Raw genomic sequence first — 19,261 nt, 5'->3', positions numbered from 1 at the left:
AACAATTGATAAAAGTGTGTGTAGAATATCAGACTCAAATAGGCAATTCTCTCGTGCTACTTTAAAAGCCATAATGCAAAGAGTTAATTGGCAAACTCAGGTTGGTGTTTTGAATTGTAGTCTAATTTTTGCAAAACTCTAAACAGACCCAGCTACTGGGAATTAAAAAAGCAGATTATTGCCATTTAATAAAAAAATCCTGCAATCACTAAATAATATGAGGAAATTGTATTATAATTAGAAAAATATGTTTTAGCACTCTACAAAGTATTTTTTCAGTCAACATGCTGGTAAAGTGGTTGAAAGTATCCCAGCAATGAACCTCCTGTTTGAATGGCTTATCCAAATTATCACAGTCGCCACAGATGTTATAATTAGTCTGTCACTATCAGGATCCCGTCATGACTGAATGGCTGCATTTTTTTTTTCTGAGCTTGATGTCAATGTAACTGTTGACTCTGAAGTTCCATGTTGTGCACAGGTGTGCTTGCCTGTGTTGTCCCTTGGATAAAGGCATCCATCCCATTTAGACCAGAATAATGCTTTGTGCCATTTGATGCCGAGACAGAATTCAGTTTTTTTTAGCTAAGTGTGGATGAAAAACTGGACAAGAGAGTGGCCAAGCAAAAGGCAGCAAGGGCCTGATTTAAAATGCCTCCTGCCTTATTTTGTAGGGTATGTTTTTGTGCATTACTATCACAGTCACAGCAGCTATCTTCTTAATTTTGAATTCTGATAGATTAATATAAAGGTCCTGAAGACCACCCTAAGGTGCTGCCTTCAGGGTGGCACTATATAAAAAAAGTAAAACGTGACCTGAAGGCAGCCTCCAGGGTTTTCTGCAAGCTCCTCACTGATAGACTTTACCTGCCTTTATAAAGAAAGCAAAGTGACCTTATAAAAGAGCTAGGAAAAATCTGAAATGCTCTCTTATAAAAAAAAAAATGTAACCAACCAGTGAGATACTGCAGCAGTAAGCTGCCAAGTCCAGTCTGGACCTAACAGGTCTGCTGGGAAAAAGACTGATATCAAGTGATGGATGATACATGATAGTTACATGTCTCACATTTCAAATCAGCCAGTACTTTATGGGATTAAGCAAAGTACTGAGAGGATGCTGAACATTTCTAGTCAGCTGACATAATTTAGGGTAGTAATGAATACTGGACACTTTTTTGACTTGATAGATTGTGTTGTTTTATTTTTTTTTTTTTTTTGTACTCCTTAAGATTTTTAAGGAGTGGTGGATATTGGGTCAAAAGTTACAGGACATCCACATACTACTCTAGCCCCTCAGTATAATGCACTGACTGCAGGTTGAGTGAAACTTAGGTGTGGGATTTGCCAGCGAGTACACAGGAATCATCCCGGCCATGATGGCTCATTCCGCACCCATGAGCATAGAAAGACTTTCTGTTGAGGGTTAAGAGTCTTTGGAACTATGGGTTTGTGTGTCAGTAGGGATAATTAAGTGACTTTGAATCCTAGTGAAAGCTTTGCGTGTCTCTACCAACAAGAATGCCGTTGAGTATGAGTGTCAGCCATTATGTACTATATAGTGCCTCTAATATTGAGCTTTATTATAAAGCAATTCATGTTTAAATATGGGAACAAACCAATGAGTGAAATACAGACAACTGAATAGATAAGTGAAGCCAAGGCAGTGAATGATGACACCTGATGAAAATGGATAAAACAAAGCAAGATGGGAACTTCAGAATGTAATTGAGCTTGAGGTGGATTGTCTGTGTTGGCACTCTAGAAAGTTCCTGAAAAGGCACTTCTACAGGGGGGCTGTCGTGTCATGTCAAGGTTTTAGAACAAAAGCAAGACATGCTTTTACAGGAAGTCCTGGACAACCTTCAGAAGTGGACGAACACCTGGAAAATGCAGTTTAATGTTGAAAAGTGCTATACACGGGCAAAGGAACATCAGCTATAAATACAAGATGGGAGACTCTGTCATAAAGGAAGAAACCTCTAAAAAGTAGTTAAGGGCATATGTTTCACACAGCATCTTCATCGACTAAGCAATGCACAGAAGCAATTAAAAAAGGAAAATAAAATGTTAGATTATATCCTTAAAAATTTTGAATTTAAGTCAAGGGACGTTATACTATACTATACTATACTATACTATACTATACTATACTATAGAACTATACAATACACGAGTAAGAGCGTGTTTGGAGTACTGTGTGCAATTCCTGTCACCACAGTACAAGAAAGACATAGCAGCACTTGAAGCTGTTTAGTGGAGAGCAACAAAGTGAATTCCAGGACTTAAGGACATGTCCTACTGTGATAGACTCAGGGAATTAAACCTATTTAGTCTCAAGGAGAGGAGACTGCGTGGGGACCTCATCCAGCTATGTAAAATCCTCAAAGGCATCAATAAAGACAATCCAGCAACATTGTTTCATCTTAAAGGTCAATCACATACTTGAGGACATCAGTGGAAATGAAAGGGAAGTGCATTTAAAACTGAAACCAGGAAACACTTCTTTACGTAAGAAATTTTGGGACTCCAGAACAAACTACTGAGTTATGGAGTTGAAGCAGAAACTTTAACAACCTTTAAGAAGAATCTGGATGAGATTTTGGGACAGCTTAGCTTTTTGGCAAACAAACCGGCTTGATGGACTGAATGGAATCCTCTTGTTTGTCAAATTTCTTATGTATTCTTATGTATACAGTAGGAAAGTATTCAGGGAGTGTGGACATGCTTTCAAACATAATAACTAAGCATAAGAGGCTTGAGAGGAGTCTTCAGAGAGCCTGTAAACCATGGCTGGGATGTTAGTTGTCACTTCAGGACTCTAGTGAGAACATTCCAAGGTTTTTGTTTTAGAGAACAGTCTCAGATGGCATACACAGATGAAGCAGAAAAGGTTGTTTTCTGTGACTTGCAAGCACCAAGGAATAATACTCGTGAACAGCTGTTTTTAACACAGACAAAATCTATAAATTAGGTTAAATGGGAATTCTAAATTGGCTCAGTGTGGGTGTTAATGTGAATGTTTCCTATGGAACTCTTTTCAGGGTTGGCCTCTCCCTTATGCCTAATGCTTCCTTTTTGTTCCTTCTCCCTGTAACCCTGAAATTAAAAAAAGTGTTTTGGATAAGTATTGGGCTGTGTAACAGATGGCCGGCAGCTCAACCCGGCCGGGACACCCAAAGAATGGAAGGATGGGGGAAGGCAGCTATTTTGGGACACTGCTTCCCCCAAGATGATAAATGGCAGCTTCCCTGGACTATAGCGGTGCCCCGGATTCCTACAGGGCATCATGGGACATGGAGTTCACTATCACAGCCCTGCTGGGTATCATGGGTGCCGCCAGAGGATGCTGTGGGAGGACATTGGGAGACAAAGTTCTCACCTAGCATGGAAGTTATAGTAGGTCATGAGGAAGGAAGCCCCGAAGTACTTCCAGGCTGATTAAAAATCTTGAATTCTCCATCTGACCTGGAAGTGCTGTCAGGTCCCATGGACAGAAGAGCAGAAGCACTTCTGGGTTGGGCACTATATTAAGGACTGCTGTGACCCCAGAAGGCGAGCTTGAGTTGGGAGGAGGTGGACAACACTTGCTGGGAGGTGTGAAGGAGGAGATAGAGTGAGAGAAGATTGTAGTTTACAGTGTATTGTGTTTATTTGCCTGTTTATCTGTGGCTGAGGTGCTTATACGGCACTGTATAAGAAGAAACATAATTACAGACAACTTCTAAGTGCTTTTGCCTTGTGTCCTGCATGTCTATCTTTTGGGTTTAAGGGGCAACAGTGACCCATAGCATCCACAGCTGATAAGGTTATCCAAAGTGTAAGTAGGGGTCTGCACGAGGTTTAATCAAGTGTGTAATTTGCACATTACTCTCGTGTTTTCTCTGGGCACACTCTTTTCTTCCCTTTTTCTAAAAAGTATCCATGCTAAAGGCTTACCTTGTCCAGCAAAGTCAGGAGCCATGGAGATATCAATTAATATGGACAAAGTAACAAAATTAACAAAAATACATTTCTATATTAAAAAATGTATGAAATGAATGAAGGAAGCATTTTTCTGGGGTTTCGAAAACATTCGTTATCTTTAATAAAAGTTAAAGATGTCATTACAAAATATTTACATTTTATGGGTAGATGGAAAACAAGAAAAAAGCAGTGAGTGTGAATTTATGAATAACATTAAGTACACTATTGGAGGTGATACAGGGGAACCACTATGAGCGTTCTAGTTAAATGATAACTGGCTGTCATACACAGCAGCATCTTTTTTCCTAGTGGTCATTTTATGCGAACAGCAGGAAGTCAAGAATTGAGGCAGGTGTATTAACTCAAAGACGGGAGTATTTCAAATGAGAGAGGACCAGGAGATGAATGCAACTCAAGATTCTGGATAAGTTCATCGACAGAAGGTCAAACTGATCTTTTGCAAGGAACCAAAGGCTAAATCTAAAAATTAAAGTCAGTGAGTACAAAGCTAAAGTCAAAATCCCCAAACTATCAAAGGCAAGTGGCTGGTGTTCACATTCAAGCTTAATGTCTGTTTTGTTCAATTTTGATTCTTTCATTTATGTTAATATTATTATTTACTTAGTTTCCATGTATCTGTGTATCTTTTGTTACATTCCATGTGTTTTGTGGGTGGTTCCCTAAGAGGAGTGACCACCTACCCATCAGTGCCAGGAACTGTTGTCTGTCCTGTATAGGCAAGGGTTTCCCACAGTTCCTTGTAGTTTATTTGACTGCACTTGGAAGTTGGTGAGCATTCTTATGTCTCTGCTTATACTTATTGTTAATTCTTTGATCTTCTGATGTATTGGGACTTTGTTCACCATGGACTGCATTTTTGCCTCTATTTGATCCACTGAGCTTCATGCTTCTTCAGGGCATTGTCATTAAGAATACATCTTTTATTTTATAATGATTCTATATGGCCCTCTGTGTTACTAGCTAAATCTTTTAAAAGAATTTTCCCCTCTACTGGGATTTTTTTAAACTGTTCAGGACTTGTATGCTTGGGCACTCAAGAGCAGCATAACAAGTACAGCATTTCAAGATTTCTCTGTCAAATGTGGATTAAACATGGCCGCTTCATTTGACCTTTAAACCTTTAACTTGATGTCAGGTTCATAACTTCCATTAACACACCCCCCAGGAACAGGTGGACATATTGTAGAAATGGGATTCACTAAATACTGGCTTCTGACAGAAAAGACAAAATGCTTTATGGTAAAATGCAAATAATAGTGCTTCCAGGGGGCTATGCCCTAGTACTGGAAGTGCTTATGGGTCATAAACAAAAGAAGCCAATTGACCTTATTTAGGCAAGTTGGAGTTGAGAATGGAGGAAGGACAATGCTCGCATGGAAGGAGTAGAAGAGAAGAAGAAATGAGAAAGACAAAGAAAAAGGAAAAAAAGAGAAAGAGGAAGACTTTATAGTATTTAACAAGAAGCCTGTACTGAAAGGTACTTATGTCAATAAATGTTTTATTCAAACCGGGATTTGTGTCTGTGAGGTTGTGTCTGGGATTGGAGTGCTGCAACGACCCGTACTGGTCATAGTATGCATACTGTAACATTTTGGTGCATTCGGACACTAAGTTAACTGATATGATTTTGTTATTTGTGTGCTTAATCAATGAGATGGTTACCATGTTTTTGTTTTTTTTAAATATTTTGTACTAAGGGCGAGTGTGACATGTGATAGAGATTTGCTCAGAACATCATGCCGTTTTTTTTGTACATCAGACAAATGCAGGCTGAAGCTCTGCTGCCATTTCAGTTGTCTGAACTGACTGCTGTGGATCTGTCCTTTGCCAACAGCAGTGGCTGTTAGAGGCATAAAAGATGAAAACACTGCAGACCAAATAAAAGAAACAAGAAGTTGAAATAACTTCTCTCAAGTTAAATCTGAAACAATAAACTAATCTGCATTTGAAATGGCACTGAATATTTCTGTCTGTTTTAAAGATAGATAGTGTGCCAGCGTATTCATTGATACATCTATCCTCTAAACCTGCTGATCCAGGATAGGTTCACAGGGCAACAGGTGCCTATCCCAGTAAGTAACAGGACCCCAGGACAGGGCGCCAGCCCATCACACGTGCCAACTTAGTATCATCAATTCAACTACCCTAAGGGTGTCTGGACAGTGAAAGGAAACTGGAGTGAACCCACATGGGTCCACATGCAAACTTCCTGCAGGGAGCACCCGGGGAAGGTCCCATGGACTCCTTACTTTGAGGCAGAAATGCTACCACTATGTTACCGTGAGACTAAATCATTGATCATTAACATATTTACATTAAACGTTTCCTAAAGAACTGTGAAAAAAATACCCTCCATTGAGACTTATTTTAATAACATAGTACAAATGCCCAAGGTAGATACGCTTTTGTTTTATTTATTATTGGTAATAATTAGCTTCTCATGCTCCGGGCTAGCTATAGATTTTTCTCATAGGCTTTCACTCTTGGTTAACTAAGTGAGGTCTTATCCACATCAGTGACTTGGAATCCCGAATCCTCTTAAAAGGAGAGTGTGCCTCACAGGACAGAAAAAGTTAGACCTTCTGTAGTTCATCACCAGCTATGCAGCAAACGCTACAACTTTTCACTGCTCAGCTATGAATACAATATACTTTAATAAACAATTCAGCAGGCAAAGAGCTAAAAACCTCCAAGAACATGGATGTTGATTTGATAGCAGCTTTTAAAATATTCACTTCTTAATTTCTTTTCCTGACATAGCAGACTAGCAACTTTCATAACATTTCCTTGTGTTTTTCAAGCAGCACTCCCTTTATGATCTTTGGCTCTTCAAGAATTTTTCATCACAGTAAAGTGCCTTCAATCTTTTAATCAATCTCATTTTTTTCCTTATCCCCCCAGAGGGAGTCAGTGGTGACAAATGTGACAAAACACTTTGCGTAACAGAATATTTTGCAGCGCAGCACATTTAGGTGCATAAATATAAATCAAATGGCCAGGGGTTGGCAGCAGCAAAACAAATGGAAAAAGGCTGAGACTCAGAGAAAGACGGCAGTGGTGGGGGGAGAGAGAAACTTTTAACAGTTTTGATATTTTACTCTTAATAAATTCTCTCTTTTATAGCTGCAATGTTTTATTGTTTTAGATAACAAGTACAATGATGGGGTACCAAAGCTCAATCACTTCATTGTGCAAAATAAAGGCTAAATTTGAGCTTATTGTCCCCCAAGTCCAGCCTGATATTCCTTTAGCTTGTTTTCAGGTGAACATTTTTATAGCTTCTATAACAGGAGTTATGAAAAGGAGGAGTCCCTCTTATTTCACCCCATTATATTTGTTGATCGTTTTTCATTCATTTATGTTGATTCTTCATTACTTTCTGATTCTGGCTTGTTTTTAGTCTCCTATTGGCCTGCAAATTTTACTGAAAGCCATGCAACAAATATTTATTAACGTATATAGCATTAACATATCCATCCATCCATTTTCCAACCCGCTGAATCCGAACACAGGGTCACGGGGGTCTGCTGGAGCCAACCCCAGCCAACACAGGGCACAAGGGAGGAACCAATCCTGGGCAGGGTGCCAACCCACCGCAGGACACACACAAGCACACCCACACACCAAGCACACTCTAGGGCCAAATTAGAATCGGCAAACCACCTAACCTGCATGTCTTTGGACTGTGGGAGGAAACCGGAGCACCCGGAGGAAACCCACGCAGACACGGGGAGAATATGCAAACTCCACGCAGGGAGGACCTGGGAAGTGAACCCGGGTCTACCTAACCGCTGCGCCAACGTGCCGCCCGCATTAATATATTTTCAAATATATTAATATTATTCATATCTAATTCAATGTATTTCCAGACAATAGACAATATGGGCTAGTCATATATTACCATACTGTATGTATTGCCAATGTACTAGTAGCAATATCTTTATTTTACAAAGCTGCTTTTACATAACATATTGAATAGCTTTGCTTCTTTTTAAAGTTCTAGAGAATGTAGAAATGTCCAAGAGCTCTCTATTCATCCATTTTTAACATGCTCTATCCAACTATAGCACTGCAGGAGGCTGAAGCCCATCCTAGCAAATATTGGGTGCATACAGGGAGTCAAAAACGGGCATATCACCAAATAAAAGTTCATTATCGCATGTACGAGATACATGAACATTCTTATTTGTATATCTGACTAAAGTCAATGTCACATTATGCAACTTCTAGTCAAGGGGTATGTCAGACTTGAAGTTGCTGGTCTCGTTTCCAGACCATGTCAGTTTAAATGACTGAAAATCAGTGGAAATGTCAAATTATGTGACTGCATGCCTACTTTCCAGCACATTCGTGCTTGCCCCTTTTTTTGACAATCAAAAGTGGGTACTGTACGAAGGGTAAAGGAGTACAGCAAGTTCAGCTCCAACCCATTCTGTTGTGGTATGTAAAACATGAGACATCAGACAGATGAGTATTATATGCATTGTACTTCTGGATGAGTATTCATTTGTTGTCAGCTCTCATGCTCTTAGAGACTGCCCAATTACAAATAAACAAAAAGTCAAACCTCTTTGATTTTTTTGTGGTGAGCCACGGATTAGTTGGAGTGAGTCATTGGGTATGCCAGACTAGATACAGTAACTAATCTTCTCTGGAGCACACCACAGACTGCTTACAAGTTACTAAGATTATGTAAATGAAGGCTACAACAGATAATTGCTGGAAAAAGTCATCTACACAACAGACTAACAGCACAATACCAGTACTAACCATCTAAAGACATTTTCAGATGTCTTGTCCATCATAGCCTGCATTAATAATGGAGACGAGTTAGAATTCAGGAAGGCTATGGAGGATTTGTCTTGTTGTGTAGGGACAACAACCTGCAACTCAACATCAGCAAGGCAAAAAAGCTGGTGGTGGACTTCAGGCTTACAAAGGAGCCTTTTAAGGCTCATCAAGCTGTCATCAAGCAGGGGGAGGACATGGAAGTGGAGCAGAGCTACATGCACCTGGGGATTCACATGAACAACAAACTAGACCTCTCTGAAAACACAGTTGTGCTGTAAAAGAAAGGCCAGAGCAGATTTCACTTGTTAAGGAGACTCAGGTGTTTTGATGTGTGCAGCAGACACACAATATGTCAGTCCACAGAATATGTCAGTCCACACAATATGTCAGTCCATATTATGCACTGTGGTGTTGTGCACTGAACAAACTTATCAGGAAGACCTGCTCCATCACAGACGACTCCTGGACACACTGAAAGCTGTTGTGAAAATAAACTGATGACAAAATTAGATGCCATCATGAAAATCCCCTCCATCACCTCCAGGAGGTGCTGTCTTGGTTCATTTTTAGCCACAGGCTCATTTCTCCATGATGTGCTAAGAAGCGCCTCTGGAGGTCTTTTCTGCCCACTTCTATCAGACAATTCAATGCTTCTACCTGATTTACTATTATTTTTATATATTTATTGATTGATTGATTGATTGTATTATTTGTCCTGTGAGTTTGTATACTTGTTTTCTATGTATTGCTGCTGTATGCATCTGAGTTTCCCAATGGAATTAATAAAGTTTATCTAATCTAATCGAATCTAATGTGACATGGCTTTTACATACAACATGTCACCAAGCTCCTGCTCCATGGTAGGAAAATATTAGACTAACATGGACCTTACCTTTACTCATTATGTATTAAACCGTATCCAGTGGAGAATGCATATCCAATAGCAAAGGCATGGCATGATCTGCTATACAATCCTACTAGGACTAAGCCAAAGCAGTCACAGGGAGGGTTTTGGTGAGTCACGTGTCCATCTGCGTCCTTTAGAGTTCTGAAGTTGCTAATTCAGGTGAAGAATCTCTAACCTCATTTAAACAATCTCCACAACACTAAGGATTTATCTGTCACGTTCAACAAGAGGTAGGCTGCTTCCTTATATGGTACTGAGAAGAAGGCACCACCAGTGTTTTTCTAGTACGCCTTATTAATAATCTCTACAGTACATTAGCATTAAATGGGTTATTGTCCAAATGAAGCCCTGACCCTTTTTCAGCATTCTCTGTCTATTTTGTAGAATATGTGTAGAATAAACCAACAGACAGTGAGTGGACACGTGCGGCTTTAGTGACAATTAGCCACAGGGTATAGTCAGGCACACTCCCACACATACTGTGTTCACACCCAGAAAATGAGTACAACTATGCTGCACATCCTTAATTCCTCTGTTCCTAAATTTCAATTGTTGTCACAAAACTGCAGGTTTAGATTCCCAAGGGTAAAGAACAACAGGTTTTATTCTTAGAGCATAAACATTTTGAATTCTAGTTGCTGCAAAAATCCAGTTAAATTCTGAATTAGTGTTGTGTACTGTTAAAGGTAATTATTCTTATTTAAGTGTAGAAATCATGTAGACGTGTGCACAGATTGTAACAAGCACTGTCATGTGTTGTACCTTGGCTTATTTTCTTAAATCTGAGTAACAGTGTCCTGCATTTTGTTGTACTTTCCTGTTGTAGTAAAGTCTACCTAACAAAACCAGACCTTAAGGATGTGGTAGGAAGAACAAGCAAACACCATACACAGAACAAGCAAGGCCGGACCTGTACAGTGGCAATGCTGGACACTCTGCTCCCATGTAATCCTTGAGAATAAAAATTCATAATTGTTTCTGCGGCACTTTGTTAATAATGAAGACTTTGAAGAGAACTACAAAAAATTTATGATTAGTTATAATATTTTGAAGTACTTGTCTTGTTATTGTTTTGAATTTGTTGATTATGAAAGATGCTATACAAAATAAATGCTATCAATAATATTGGTTTTGATTTGTTTACCTTGTATAAAAATCAGTATATGGAAAACACATGTAAACTGTACCCAGACAGTGACCAGGGTAGGATTTAAAAAACAGTTTCTTAGAGTTATGAGGCAGCTGCAGTAACCACTGCTTCTGCATGAAAGGCCTGTGGAAATCCACCTGGGGTGAAATTACTCTTGAAGACTTGGTACGTGTAACAAAAAATATAGAAAAAGGGCAAGATGCAAAAAAGAAAAAGGAAAACACAAAACAATTAAATAATAAAGAAATACCAGTAAGTGGTTTATGGAGAGCTTTGCACTGCTAGTCTAAATTAATTGACTGATGTTTGGTTAAATGTTGAAATACAATAAGAAAAGTACATAAATTCACCTATTGTACTCTTGAATATTGACAAAAAATGAAAACTTGATACTGTAATGTAGAATTTAAATAATGCTTAAATCAAACAAGAATGGTTCTATTGTGAATTGTATAGTTTGTGCTGGAAAGTTTACTTCAAATGGCTCCTGACAAACCCAAAACATGATAAAAGCATTGGCACACAGATGAAAGATAGAGTTTAAAGTTTCAATGTTTTAAAACAAGGGGAGATAATTTTTCAGTTATAGTTTTAATCAAGAATGGGCCAAATATTAAATGTGTTTTCAATTGATAAATAACAGGTGCTTAAAGTGGGATCACAGTTATCCAAGAACAATTGTTTTGCTTGATTTTTGTTTGGTAATTTACTTTTAGAAGTATCAATTTTATTTATTTACTAGGGGGTTCCCCACCTGCTCACTTCACTCGCCAGCCACTTCGTGTCTCTGCTGCTTGTGTTGTGAAGAGGGGGGCTGAACGCTCCCCAAGGAGACGCGATCGCTCCTCCGAAACCCCCTCTTAAATGGTGATACAATGGGAAACAAATAGTTTTTTTTTTTTAACCTCCTCTTTGCGCGATCAGCTGCTGGATTGCTGCTGCTGCCATGCTGCGTGATCTGCATCTTGTGCACCGCTTTGAACGTTTAAAAGCCTGTACAGCAGCTGTCATAGTCTTTGTGTTTAATTTCTGGCCCTGGGTGTGATTAAATCTTTTTGCATAAAGTCCCGAGTTCTTGATATTTTTTAGTTTATAACTTGAATAAGAATCAGAAAATCTAACAACAGCACATTAAAGTTCAATAAATTCTGAAAAGAATTATGCCAAACATATATATGTAGGTTTTCAAGTAAGCCCAGTTTAATGCGTGACAAAATACGTGACATAAAAATGTCACCATTGAACTTTTAGGTTTAGGATTTTATATATATAGAGTAGATTTGTTTGCTTATTTATTTATTTTGATTTTTACAACATCATTTTGTTGAGCATTTCTTTCTGTATGTTTTTGTTTTTCTTAAGGGTCCATGCTTTTAAAGGTATTGATGCCCATGGTTACCTTGAGACCAGCAAAAATGTGGCAGATCAAGTCATTATGTCACCCTTACAGACGATGGCATCACGCATGGACCTGCATCTAAACTTTGATGCAACAAAGGAAAGTCTTGATAGTTCAAATGTTGACCTCTTTGAAAAACTTCATCTTATTTAGAGTTTGGCTTCCTCACAATTTTAGAATTTTTGACAAAACCTTTGGTTACGGTGCTCGATTTGTAGTATATGGTGTGTGCATTCATTGCCAGTAACATAACATTACACAGTCTGCTAGAAAAAAGTTGGTTAAACAGATGTTACTGAGCACTGCCAACTGTGTGTAGTATTACTGTTTGTGTATATTTTTTTGATTTCGTTTAGAGTAAGAATGCATTTTTTTATGTTTCTCTTTTTAACAAAACAAAAAAGTTTAACAAAATATTTTAATTACTACCTTGTTTTTGTGTGTTCAAGTGATGCTTTGGGAATGGACATGTATAAAAGTGTGATGCACTAGAGACGTCACTGTATGTTTATTGTAAATATGGTGACAATCGAGCACGCCCTTCATTCTTCAGTGAAATCAACAACCCTCAATCTCCCTAACTAGTAGCTAGCGTTCTTTCAAGTAGACTCAGCGGTAGGATTTCGTTTTTTGTTTACAGCCCTTTTTCTGAATCTGACTTTTGGTTTCCTCTTGCCATTTGAATACTGTTTACTTCTTCTTGTTTGGCTCCTCCAATATTTTGACCCTTGCTAGCCTTATGACGACAATTTCTTGTTTCTCAATCATCTCCTGCCTTTTTTGGTGCTCACAATAATCTTCAAGCATCCTGTGTGTCCACAAAACTGTGAGCAAGGAGACATGCATACTGTTCCCACTTGTGTTTGTTCCTGTTGATTAATCCTGTTAGTTCATTGTAAATCCTCTTTAGGTGCCCCTGTATGAAGGAAGTTAATGAGACACAACAGTTTTCCTTTTGATTTCAATAAAATAAAATCTGTCTAGAATACTGTTTTGAACTCTCGAATAATCATAAGTCGTTTCCTTGTCACAAAAAAATTCTAAAATCAAATTTAAAAGTAATGTCATTTGGGCCCGTTGTTATTTAAAGAATATCTTCAGAAATGGTCGCCTCATTGCACTGTTTTCTCCAAATAAACAAGCAGGCAGTGTAGGGGGTTTAAAAGCAACTTTCACTTTATTAATAAGCAGCATGGGGCATAAAGGCGACAATCTTTACAGCTTCATTTGTTAAGAAATAATATGTAGGTGGTCTTTTTGTTTTAATAGCCAGGCTGACTAAATGGATTTTTTATTCTATCAACTCAGCTGTTGACAACGTTATTGTGAGTATATAGATCATTAATTGCCAGGATATTTCTTTTTAAATTTTTTTTTTTTTTTGTACACTAGCTCTGCTTTCAAAAGTGCAACAGATGTAAGTGACATGCTAAACTGATGTCAAAGTAACTCTGTTATAATTTAGTTTTTTCTTTAATATTTCATGGATTTATTTAACATTTACTACATTTTATTTGTTTTGGGGATTTTATATTTCATGTCCTGCGGTGGGTTGGCACCCTGCCCAGGATTGGTTCCTGCCTTGTGCCCTGTGTTGGCTGGGACTGGCTCCAGCAGACCCCCGTGACCCTGTATTCGGATTCAGCGGGTTAGAAAATGGATGGATGGATATTTCATGTCTTGATTTTGGTTTCTCTTTATTTACTTAAGGAGGACACTCACAGCTGCCCTGTTACTGTGTAGACAGAATAATGGTTTACATGGCGGTCCACATTATTTTATGAGTCAAAGTCTAATATTTGCACATCATTATAAACCATTTGCCAATAGTCCTCCTGGATGTCTGGTGAAATATTAAAGTCACATTTTGAAATGAATTCCTCTCTGTGTTTGCATTGTGTTTTCCTCCAGTTTCTCCACTTTTAATCTCTAGAACAGTGGGGGCCTCCCTATAAATTCCACACACTATTACATTAAGTTATCGATTTATTACTTTTTGATTAATGCCATTTATCTTACTTTAATGAGGCCCATGAGAGCTAGGCAGCACCCTTGGATGCCACTTACTTGGTCATTGGATGAGTTTCATGTTTGTCACCCTTTGTCCATTTCTCTTTTCTATTCAGTCGCGAATAAAAATTGTACTTGAACAGTAAATGACCTGGAGAGCCGTACAGTTGAGAGCCATACAATCATCATGTAAATGTCACCTAATAAGTGTTTAAATATTCTAGAAAATGAGGTCACAACAATAAGGAGGAAATTGAAAATCTCAGCATCATTAAAGCCGAAGGGGGCACACGCTGAAACCAGGCAATAAAACAAGTTAACCTTTTAAGACTACGGGAGGGAAAAATGACGTTAAGCAGCTTGAAACTGAATAGGGACCTGCACTCCTTAAGTAACGGTCACCTATAAAAATCATTTCATAGTAAAGCTGAAGGCCCAAGATGATACATACTTATTAGGCATGTCTAAAATAACATTTATACATTTAATATGAAGATGTACAAATGGTTGGCGCCTCATTCAGTGATAACTCCTGGCATTGGCCACAGTGACCCTGAACTGGATAACATGGGCTCAATGGATGGATGTGTAGAAGGGGATACACTGGAGACTAAAATTGGCTGGAAATTTATTAAATAGGTAAAAAGTTGTTTTTTTTTTTTAATTTTAGGAAAACATGCTGTGCCATTATATCTTGTTGACAGCGTGCTTCTAGATCAATTATCAAAAGTAATCAAAGAGCATGGCAGACACGAGGACACAGCTGCAGACAAACCCACACAAGAATCAAACCTATTAAATCCAAAATTAGTTTGAGCCCTGCAGGATTTTATTGATTGCTAATGAGTTTTTTTTTTTTTTTGGCATATAATAACTAAACCACTTCTGCAATATTCAGAGCCTATTTATTTAACTAATCAAAAATGTGAAGTTTAAAAATCAACCTCTTTTACAATATTAGCTTTACTAAACATGCCAAATCTAATCACCTACGTTCATCTGTGAAGCTAATGAAATGCCAACTCCCCGCCCTTCTTTTCTGTTACTTTTAAAAATAAGGCAGCCATGACTCATCTTAATGCAAAATGTGTCTCATAGAAAGGCATACGAGAGGCAAATTACAGGCCCCCAGGGAGCCATGCTTCTAGTTTTTAATTTTCAGTATTGTAGTATTTTGAAATACTGCCCGCCACTTTTGCTGGATTAATCAACTGGCCACAAGACACAGGTGTCAACCAGGTAAGTAACTAACCAAGTAGTTAATCAATCTTCACACAACGCACAGGAAAACAAAGAACAAAATAAAACAACCCATTATTCAATGTTGGCATTGACCAAGTGTTGTTCACTGAAGGAATAATCACTCAAAATTCATTAAAATCCTATACATTCATTTACAGGTCCGCCAATGTGACCGGTCGCAGTGGTTAGTGCTGCTGGATACAAAGCCCTGGGTGTAAATCTCACATCCTGTCACTGTCTGTATCAGGGCCGTTTGAAGGAATTTGGGGGCCCCAAGCAAAATGGACATGGAGGCCCCCCGCACGCACACACGCAAAGGAACCACAGCATAGCCATACAGTTTAAATTCACTCACACTTTATATAAATAAAAAAGGTTTACAGTGCAAATACTGCTGTTGCATATAAAGTGCATAAAATTTGAGCATTTTCAACAATTGAACATTTGCAAAAAACACCACTGTACAAATAAACAATCATTAATAGAAGGTAAATTGACAGTTAATTAATCTTTAGTCTTTAGCTATGCATTTACTGAATGAGCACTGTGCAGCTGTTCGTCCGACTGTACTGTATTTTATTTTATTTTTCTAAACTGTTTTAATTATTCTTATTTCTTTTTATTATTTTAATTTCTTCTATGTAAAGCACTTTGAATTGCCATTGTGTATGAAATGTGCTATATAAATAAACTTTTTACTGTTAACAAACAATGAAATTATAATTAAATGTTTACTAATTATTAGTAGTGCTGTGAGTCGACTACCAATGCTTAAAAACATCCCAAGCTAATGTTTGATGCACAGAATTTATTGTGTGGTTTTCCTAAATAGATTATCACAGTGGAATAGTTAGTAGAGCATGCTATGCCACTTTCATCAAAACCTATTACAAAGCTATAGCAATGTCATGTCATTTATGTATGATACATAAACATATTTCTGCTAGCCTACCTGCTGCAAAATTGCACCATTTGTACAAGACAAGTAGAGCTATTTTATGTGTGTAATTTATCACTTACCACTGTCTTGTTTTTTCTTATCCTCCTCTTCCTTTCTCTTCTTTCTTTTTTGGCTTCCTGAAGCATAATTCCACTTCATGACTGCCGAGGAAGTTTTGTATTTTGCCGGCAGCAGAGATCGCGTGGTTGGCTGGCTGCTGTCAGCGAGGGGGGCCCCTTGAGGGGATCCCGATAACAGTGTCATTGCACTTTACTGCATTCACTATCAATGGGGCGCTCACACAGTTTGTCGCTGCATTTTATTCTTAACCAGTCGTTGTCTTGGGGCCCCAGGCCAGCTCGGGGCCCCAAGCAATTGCTTGGTTTGCCTGCCTTGTCGCGACGGGCCTGGTCTGTATGGAGTCTGAATGCTTCCTTTCGGTTTACTCCGGTTTTCCTTCTACATCCAAAAAATATGAAGGTTTGTTGAATTGGTTACTCTAAATGTGTCTGGTACGAGTGAATGTGGGTCTAAGGGTGAGTGAGCATCATGATGGACTGATAGCTCATCCAGGGTTAATTCTTGCCATGGGTCTGGGGTGTTGCAGGTTTCCTTTTAACCCTGAATTGTATTAAATAGGTTTATGTTCTGGTCAGCAGGTGCCAGAGCCTATACTAGCTGCATTGGTCAAAATGCTGGAACTTGCCCTGGATGGGTAGCCTGTCCAATGGACAAGCCTTAATCATTAAATAAGAGTTACAAAACCCCATGTAGACAGTGAGAAAGACAACATTAGAAATCAAGTCCCTGGCGATGTGTGTCATCAGTGCATCATTGTGCCACCCATCAAAACATTATCTTTCTGTCAGTTTGTAAATCTGATAAAGCCAATTTAGGATTACGACAGTTTCGAGCACAAGCTGGAAAAGAATTGTGGATGTGTATGCCAGTGCTTTACGGGGCACACTCATATATACACCCACATTTGCTCATACTGAACCAGTTTAATGTCACCAGTGAAACAAACCTGCACCTTTCTGAGGTGTGGGAAGAAAACTGGTGAGTGTAGTGAAAAAGCCACCTAAATATACAAGCACCACACAGAGAGTCTTCAGGCCAGATTTGGAGCCCAACTGATTAATTAAAAATAATTAAGCACAAGACAACTAAATAACTGTTTAATCAATTTCTGGATTCACCTGTCAAGTAATTACAGACCCAGGCACCCAATGAACAAACAAATAAATTAATGAACAAATGAATGAATCGATCAATTCAGCGTTCATTCAGTGAATGAGACAGTAATGCCTCCGATTTTTAGTTTTAATGGTGTAGAAGGATATTTATAGGCACATTCATTGTTCCGCACATACCAGGGCGAATGATTCCTGGGACATCCCGATTCTTATTTTGATTGAAAAGCTGACTTGGGATTAGGAATCGATATCTTGAAATATTTACAGAATACCAGATGGTGGTCTAGAAGTCAAGACATTGTTTTAAGAGTTGCAGGCACACTTTTAACAAATAAAACTACCAGGTTTGTCTTTTTACAATCCAACTATGTTTTGTAGCTTCACTTTGCAGTTCCTTGGTGGCAGCAGCATCAAAGAAGCACTACTAATAACTTGTGAGCAAAGTTGTTTATTCATTTCCTGAACCTTGTTTTTCTAATGCAGAGCCTCAGGGGTCAGGATCTGGCTTAACAGTACTTGAAATCAAAGGAGAGAATAACACTGGAAGGGACACCCGTCTATCACAGGACATACAGTAATTAGATCCTCACTGGCCTAATGTAGAGTAGCTGATCTACTTAACATTCACATGTTTCAGATCTTGGAGGAAAACCAAGAGAATGTGTAGACTGAACACAGACAATGACTAACCTGGGATTTAAAGCCAGCACTTTGGAGATTTGAGGCAGTAGTGTTAACTACTCTTCAAAAGGACAAGGTGGTTTAGAGTTTACTAGTAAATATGTAACCTTAGTGTGCCTCCTCTTCTAACAATAGAACCACCTCACATTTTTTTCAGTGCTATAAGAGTCATGGCTATGCCAAGTGGCATTTGAATCCTTTTGTTTTCGCCAATGGCCCATGAAAGCATTAAGAAACTAACAGAATGTTAGGTTATATACTGTAGCATGAAGTGTAGAGTCGAAGTCCAAAAAGGACACAGCAGCCCTGGAAAGAGTTCAGAGAAGAGCGACTAGGCCGATTCCAGGGCTACAGGGGATGAATTATGAGGAAAGATTAAAAAAGATGAGCCTTATTAATTTGAGCAAAAGGAGGATTAAGAGGAGGCCTGACTGAAGTGTTTATTAGTCCAGTGGATGACAATGGTTACTTTAAAATGAGTTCATCAAAAACAAGAAGACACAGTTAGAATATTGTTAGGGGGTAAATTTCACACAAACATTATGTAGTTTTTCTTTTCACAGAGAACCACAGACACATGGAATAAGTTAGCAATTCGTGTGGTAGAGAGTAGGACTTTAGGAATCTTCAAAACTCGACTTGATGTTATTTTGGAAGACATAAGTGGACAGGGCTGGTGAACTTTGTTGGGCTGAATGGGTTGGTTTTGTCTTGTGATCTAATGTTTGATTGAACTCAGCATCCTGATAACGCACTCCCACTATTCTAACCCCAAAAAACAAAGGGAGCTTAGTACAGCAATCATGAAATAAAAATAAAAATTGTCTGGGGACACAGCAAATACTGTTGTAATAAACATAAATACAATGTATAATAATCAGAACGATTATTATGAATATTATATTTTTCTGTTTAAATATTACTGTACATTTTTAAATAAAGAACAACACATTTCAGGGCG

The 19,261-nt window shown here is 38.4% G+C and overlaps 1 protein-coding gene across 1 annotated transcript in view; it reads right to left on the bottom strand.

The window, feature by feature from the left end:
* Positions 1–19,261, bottom strand: part of LOC120517779 (exostosin-1c-like) — a 496,489-nt gene that overhangs the window by 74,335 nt on the left and 402,893 nt on the right. The window lies entirely within an intron of this gene.

This window comes from Polypterus senegalus, chromosome 17 (assembly GCF_016835505.1).
Source record: "Polypterus senegalus isolate Bchr_013 chromosome 17, ASM1683550v1, whole genome shotgun sequence".
Lineage (NCBI taxonomy): Eukaryota > Metazoa > Chordata > Cladistia > Polypteriformes > Polypteridae > Polypterus > Polypterus senegalus.
This window is presented reverse-complemented; position numbering and strand designations above follow the sequence as displayed.